This window comes from Mixophyes fleayi, chromosome 5 (genome assembly GCF_038048845.1).
Source record: "Mixophyes fleayi isolate aMixFle1 chromosome 5, aMixFle1.hap1, whole genome shotgun sequence".
Lineage (NCBI taxonomy): Eukaryota > Metazoa > Chordata > Amphibia > Anura > Limnodynastidae > Mixophyes > Mixophyes fleayi.
In genome coordinates this window covers 44080670-44089133 of record NC_134406.1, presented here as the reverse complement: position 1 = coordinate 44089133, position 8464 = coordinate 44080670, and positions in this window count along the sequence as shown.

The following is an 8464-nucleotide window of genomic DNA, read 5'->3' as shown; positions in this document are numbered from 1 at the left end:
TCCCCCTGTTCTCATTTTTCTAATGATTATTTTATTATATGAATCATTGAATAAAGAAGCTGTTGTCTGTTTAATAAATAAAATAAGAAAAATAAAATAAAACATACAACACTGAATATGCACTCACCCTTTGGCACTATATGTACAAATAAGAGCAGTGCTATGAGTATTCGTCAGTTCAGGGCAGTACCCTACTTCCCACAGTCACAACCAGCAGTTCTAACCTCTGGTCAGAAACACACCTATATATCCACTAGTGACAGCAATCGTAGTAAGAGCCCTTACTGTGAAGATTCCTGAGCGTAATATTTCCCATGCTCTGCAAGAGATGTGTCCCAAAGATGGCTGCACAGCTGTCACTATTTCCCTATATCATAGAAGCTTGAGCTCCGTATCAGTTTGTTTCATTTTACAGATTGTGAGGCAGTTGGTCTCTAAGACAATACTGCTGGGGCTGACAATACAAGAGTCGAAAGCAGAGGCGGTAGTAGCGAGCTGTGGGCCTCGGGGCAGGGAGGAGGAAAGAGGGGCCCCCGATCCTCTGCCTCTGCCATGCAGCGGCCCCCATTGTCTCCATGGGCCTCAGTGCACCTATGGTAGTTCCGCCCATGGTCAAAAGTATAAAGGAGAACTGACAAGGTGCAATAAATGCAGTAAACTGATAGAGGCAATGAATGTGTTAAAGAATCTAACTTACAAAATCTTTCAGTAAGAAAACATGTACAATGTTCTTAAGGCTTCCTAAGAAGGTAAAATTGCTGGTAGACTAGTGAGCCCATTTCCGACAAATTTGTGGGCAATGAGCACTATGACCCAAATTTTTCACCCAAGCATTTTCTTGAAGAACATGTGAACCTACCTAAAATGTCGAAATACATTGCCTGCCCACAAACAGTGCTTTTCTGGGTTATGTATATGACCTTGGGGTTGGACCTCAGGATCACTACTCATTTCATTATTACTTTGATGTAAAAAATGCCATGAACACATATTACTTGTCACAAATCTGCAGGTCTGCCAGATCCATGCGGTCTGCCTGGTTCGACACAAACATGCCAGGAGGCACGGAGTCTAACAAGGCGAAATTGTTCACCAGGGACCCTCGCAAGGAGGTTTGGACGTTGCTGCTTCTGCCCCACAGATTGTGGTTCACGAGCGGGCACCAAGCTAGACCAGTTGAAGATGATGTAGAGTTTAAGAGAGCGTGAGTACCAGTTTTAGGATAGGCTGGAAATGGCAGAACAGCTAGCAAGACTGGATAACAGGCAAGGGCGATGGATTGTATGTACGGATAATCTGGATGTCCAGGTTAAGCTGAGAAGCTTATTAACTGGATACCAGGCAAGTGAGATAATCTGCAGCATAAATAGACCAGGTGTGTAGCTAAAGATGGGAAACTTGAGAGCTGGATAATAGGTTGGTGAGATGGTCTGCAGCATAAGGAGCCAAAACAAGTCACAATTGAACATTTGGAGGGATTTGAAGATCTGGTATCACTGAAGAGGCAGAGGTGCCTTAAGTGGTTTGGAAGCCATAATAATTCAGCCAATGGCTGGGAGGCAGACATAATAAAAAACAGGTTTGCACATGCGCACAACCGAATCCAACATGGCGCCCACCATGGACGGAGCGCAGTACTCAATGCCGAGGAGGAGGAGAGCAGCCCTGAATAGGTAAGCGTACCGGACCCCGACCGAGTGGTCTACAGGTCCGGTGCGTGATGTTACTATTATGACTAAAATTAAAATGTAATAACCAGTGTCATCCTGTATGATTTCCTTTGGTTTTCTATTTTCTAATTAATCTTTAAATGTACAGATTTAAGCTTCATTGTGCCCAGCTGCCAATCTATATGTACATGTACATGTGTGCATGCGATGAGGTTTTTTTGCATTGCATTAGGTTGTGAAAAAAATGAAATAAATAAACATATTCTTAGGGACATGAAAGATAATTCTATTACCAGCTCACTCATATAACTCATTTAAGCCATAGATGAGACTAAACTGAGCAATATATAATAATAAAGACGGTGGCCCTAAAATACTACATGTTTGACTTTGAGCATCAATCTACCTGCAACGCATGGTGCAGAAGGCTTTCACATCGGTGTTTCCAAAGACCATAAGGGGCATATGTTGTAAGGTGGTAAGAAGACAAATAACAAAGCATTGAGGTTCCACAGATTGTGTGGTTTGTAAATAAGCATTAATTCATCTTGTATTGAGCAGGTGTGCTATACAAAGCTGAAAGTGCAGTGCTGCAGAAGAGTAAAGTGAGCCAAGGTCATTGAAAGTGGCATTCATATATTGTAACAAGAAGTTGTGGAAGGACAGTTCAAGGTCATCTTACCGCCTATCACTACAAAACAGCTGGACGATTGATTCAAACACAAGATAAAATTGTTGCTCCTGCTGTGTGTCTTCTATAAGAGAAGGGGAAGGGGCTGGGCAGTTTCTGTCAATAAAAGAAAGAGGAGGACTGCTGGCGTCCTGCTTACAGAGCTCAATACTGTTCATTGAAGCTGTCCAGCTGTGATGTGTCCACTCCTTTAGGTTTCTGTAGCTGAGGATTGATTTGAAGAGTTTTCTTTCCAGAAAGGTTAACAAAGTAACCATGAAAGCAACTCTTGTTATTTGCCGTTCCCACAAAACTGCACACTTCAATTTCAATTTATAAAGAGTTTTGTTTGTTTTTTTTACCTCTTTGTGTTAAGTTCAGAAAAGCAGGATAATGCAGTTTGTATTTTCTTAGAGTGGAAATAGCTGCTTCCAAAACTGTCTTTAGCCGCAAGTGCAGAAATGTTAAGGGGGAATTCCATGCTCCACAATGCTTTTCTTATATTAATGATGACTGTGTTGTTCACACATCTGGCTTTGGAGATAGGCCTTCAATTAAATGGAGGCTCTTTCAGCCTCCGGCTTGCCAAATTCTTCTGGTAAAACGAGCATAAGTAAAACAGGGTTAATTCTTGGGAACACAGGGGCCCGACATGTGGGAGTGCCATGGTCTCGCTCACAGCAAACCACTACTTTATAACCAGTGACTGGTGTGGAATTGGAGTGGATCAGTAAGTATTTATGGAATATAAAAGTAGTGGCCATGTATCTGTGAAGAGAAACAACATGGGCATATTGTGCTAACTACTAGGATGAACCAGTTATGGATATGTGATGTTCATCCTAAGTAGGCAGACATTGCCATCATTAATAGACATTTCCAGTGAACAGCGTGGACCCGCAGTGCTTGTTTATGTGTACCTACCGCTTAGTGGATTACATGGTTCACCCCAACTTCATGGTCATTAAAACTGGTCCATCTGTCTGCACCTGACTTTTTGGATTTATGGCTAAACTTGAAAATGTACATGATGGAAAGAATAAAACATCAGCTTAAACCTCAATTTACTACACCCCCTTTCTTCATTTACACCTTGCGGTTTGTCTCATAAAATACTACTCAGTTTAGCTTTACTAATCATCATCATCATCATTTATTTATATAGCGTCACTGATTCCGCAGCGCTGTACAGAGAACTCACTCACATCAGTCCCTGCCCCATTGGGGCTTATAGTCTAAATTCCCTAACATACACACACACACACACACACACACACAGACTAGGGTCAATTTTGATAACAGTCAATTAACTTACTAGTATATTTTTGGAGTGTGGGAGGAAACTGGAGCACCCAGAGGAAACCCACGCAAACACAGGGAGAACATACAAACTCCACACAGTCGGGAATTGAACTCATGACCCCAGTGTGCTGTAAGGCAGAAGTGTTAACCACTTAGCCACCGTGCTGCCCCTAGTAATAAATCTTAATCAAGTCACAACAGTGAAGGTAGATTGAGACTGACTACAGGATGGCTATATATCGGGAGTCTGCGATTAAACAACATGGCTGCCACTCTGGCCAATATTGCAATATTTTAATAATAAATTGCAGCAATAACAGATTTTCTATCTCTGTGATAAGAGGCAAAAGAAAATCTGTGTTATTGCAGCAGAGTTATAAATAGGGGCCTATATCTGTGAGTGCTCTTTAACCTTTCATACTCAGCTTTATTCTTTTATTTACGTCTCAGATTAATATTTACAGTGGATGGCTTTACTTAGGGGGAGCAGCAGATTCTATTGTTACCAGAGACATGGGCTGTATATACTGGGCCTGATTCATAAGGCACACAAAACAAACATATTTGCGTTTTGTTTTTTTTGTTTTTTTTAAAAAAATATATGTAATTCGGTCATCTGCACCTTATATTCAACTACAAGTGGATTTTGTTGAATAAGAGTCTAGGTACGCTTTGCTCTGACAGACAATACACTGCTGGATACATACAATATATATATGGAATAAAAGGTCCCGGCAGGGTAGCGATAACACAGCTTTTCTCTTTTTTTTTTATGAATGATGACACTATGCAATTAATGTTAGACCATAAAGGCCCATCTGCCCCCCCCAAAGCCTTCATCCACGTCTGGCTGTGGTCCTGCTGTTTTGCACTTTTGTTAATAACTCGTATTTTGTTTTGCGCACCCGTGTAGCGCATTTGCTGAGGAGACTCAGAAAGGTAGACAGGCTAAATCTCCACACAGTATCATTCCTTATCAACCCTAATTATTTTAATTTTAATAACATAACAGTCCAAGGTTTTATATTTTTTGTTGCTTAGTATTTCCACAAGGTAAGAACCTTTTCACATGAAACATCCACCCACATGACCTGTAGTGTGGTTACGTAATTGCTGCGGGAGCATGTGAATGTTCCCTTATAATGAATTTAATTTATTGTCAGCATCATTGCAGAGATTCACAATAAGCTGCAGGATTTTTTTTAATGTAAACTGTGTGGTTTTATTATAGAGGTGGAGTGGAATGTAACGTATTGTCTGTTGCACTGTTTTTTTACTTTACTTTTATTTTTATTTCTTTTATTGTTTTACAGAATACTGTTCTTTACCCATAACACCAGAACTACAACCATTCACATACAACACATTCATATTATCCACTGGAGCTTACAGTTTAAATTTCCTATCACACAAACATTCTAGGTTACATTTTCCAATTCTCCTACAAGTGTGTTTTGGAGTGTGGGAAGAAACCGGAGCACAGGATGAAAACCACGGCACATTGGGAGAACATACAAGTTCCACATGTGTAGTCATAAACAGAGAAATACAATCAGGGAGTAAAGGAAAACACTAAACCATTGTAAAGATTGTTCTGCAAGTTAAATGACTACCTATATAGACTTTTAAGGAAAGGCTGAGACAGATATGTACATTTAATGAAAATTGATTTTTGAAGGTGGGCAGGCCATTACACATTAATGAAAGGTTTCTGATGTTACATTTGTAGAACGCCATTTGCATTTTGCAGAATTAGTAATCTATGAATAAAGCTGGGATGACGATGCTCAGTTAATTCTGTATGTGGTGTGGTTGGAGTAGGACTGGGATCATCTAAGATCAAACTTCACTGAAACATACAACCTTTTGCGAGCCAATTCAGGATGAGGTCAATATTTAGCTGAACAGTTTTGAAAATTTCCAACCTTACACCCCTCTACTAGGGAGTCTTTAATAAAAATATAAATATATATACATAACTTCAGGGACTTTAGTGCCATCCCTTCCCCTTCCCACCACCCCAGACCTTTAGAACATCCATCAACCCACTGCAGGACAATGTATGGTTCCCAGAGACCATGTTATATAGTGCTAATGAACAGAATATTATTGTGCCCCACTGAATAATATGATATACAGGGTGCTTCTTCACTGCAACTGAGCCTGAGGGATGTGGCTCAAGTTATAGCAACTGCTACTAGTAATGTGTATAGCAATGTGACAAATCCTTTAAAATATTTTCAACTGCCAATTTTCTAAACATTCACTGAAGGGCAACTGATACATCATTTAGGTACTTCAAAAATGTATCAACAAATAAGTCTAGAGCAATGATTGGCAAAAAGTGGCCTGGTGAGCTTTCACCTGTGGCTCCCAGCTCCATTTTCACTCTGAATACTACTGTATAAATCAGTTTTGGGACTGTAGAAAAAGCATAGCATCCTATACAGCAGAATGTGATTGAAGCAGAGGCTTCCGTATCATCATCGTCATCATCATCATCATCTATTTATATGGCGCTACTAATTCCGCAGCGCTGTACAGAGAACTCACTCACATCAGTCCCTGTCCCATTGGAGCTTACAGTCTAAATTTCCTAACACACACACAGACAGAAAGACAGACAGACAGACAGAGAGACTAGGGTCAATTTGATAGCAGCCAATTAATCTATAGTATGTTTTTGGAATGTGGGAGGACACCGGAGCACCCGGAGGAAACCCACGCAAGCACGGGGAGAACATACAAACTCCGCACAGATAAAGCCATGGTCGGGAATTGAATCATGACTCCAGTGTTGTGAGGCAGAAGTGCTAACCACTAAACCACCGTGCTGCCATGTGACCACATACCACGGGCGGAGGAAGAGCAAATGCAGATCAGAGGAGGAAGGAGAGCAGCACAGTCAGCACCATGGGATCTCCCTACTTCCTCCAATGGAAAAACTGTCACATGACTGACTCACAAGAAGGTAAGTACACTGTTTGGGTAGAGTGGTATTAATTAGTGATAATTGTTAAATGTTGCGGCTATTAGTTGTTAATTAGCAGTGGGTGGCCACTGGTACTCCCAGTGACGGGTGAGTGGCATGTGGGGTATATGAGTTACATGTAGGGAAGTCTGAAGGTGTGGATGTGGGATTTAATGCATGTAGGACATTTTGGGATTAGTGGGAAATCTGTGTGGCTAAAGAGCATTTGGACGCCCAAAACTGCTTGCACAGCACTAGTCCTTTTGAAGGTTGCACACCCCTAGGGGATGCCCCATAAGTAGCTGCAAAAGGTCCTGTGATTCCTCCTGGCTGATTTGTGAAAGACAATAGGTCATGCAGCGCCCATATCTGCTCAGTGTTCACTTGTTTGTACTATCAGCACTTTGTTCATAGGGCTCCATGGACTTTATTGGCAGTGCAAATAAAAGTGCATGATAAATGCAGCTCACACCAAACATACCATGACTGCAGGGAAATCACCTCTATGTTTGAGTCCTTACGGAATCTGTTTTTACTTCACCCATTGCAGGTGGAATGGAGAAGCTTAAATATGGACACTATTGCCAGTATACAAGAACCTTAACCTAATCAATACAGGAGGTGCATCCTGTGATTTTTTAAAAAAAATTATAGCACATAAATGCAAACATTATACACAGTGCTGTACAATTTGGGCATTATATTACAGACATGATACATATAATGATGTTTTGAAAAGGATGAACTGAAGTAAAGGAATCAAGAGATAGGTTTCCCTGAGAAGGTGGAGGCTTCTTTAAAGGAGTATTTAAATGTTTTGAAATCTGTTTTATGGTCTAAACAAACACCTCTTCTCCAACTTAATCTACTACTGGTAATCTCCCATATTGGTCCTCACCTATCCATGTATATCCCAAGTATCAATAATGGCAACAATCAAGTCAATATTGCGGTGAATAATCTTGAGCACTTCAAATTAAACAAAGATGTAGCCTGTAATACCATTCACCACACTGTTTATTCTCAGCCAGTGTCGAGGTCAGGTCTGAGAACATATCTCTTAACAAAACGCTATATAAAATACAACGTAATTTACTAGTGAAATAATATTTAATGTCACAATACATATTTAAAGGGGACTTCCACACAGCTGAAGCTTTCTCTTACTTCCAGCTGGTCGTAATTTGAAACAGATACTTCAAGACTGAAGAGGACAGCATGTGATTGGATATTAGCCAAATAGGTCAAGTAGCATGACAGCAATAACAGTAATCCCTGTCACAAGTTGTAGAAATGCCCAATGATGTCAGCTGTAGTAGTCTTGTATTGTGGTGCCTAAAAATGAAAAAGTAGTGTCCAATAATATACCAGGGGCAGCATAGTAGCTAAGTGGTTAACACTTCTGCCTCACAGCACTGGGGTCTTAAATTCAATTCCCGACCATGGCTTTATCTGTGTGCAGTTTCTATGTTCTCCCCGTGTTTGCGTGGGTTTCCTCCGCGTGCTCCGGTTTCCTCCCACACTCCAAAAACATACTAGTAGGTTAATTGGCTGCTTTTAAATTGACCCTAGTCTCCCTCTATGCCTGTCTGTCTGTGTTAGGGAATTTAGACTGTAAGCTCCAATGGGGCAGGGACTGATGTGAATGAGTTCTCTGTACAGCGCTGTGGAATTAGTGGCGCTATATAAATAAATGGTGATGATGATGATGACACCAGCAGTAACATTATTGCACATAGATAAGCCACAAGTAATGCCCAGTGATATGTGGAAATAGCAGTAGTAACCATCAATATGCTACCACTAGAATTAGTGGCAAGAAATAACCCATAAATAGTAGTAATGTAGGCA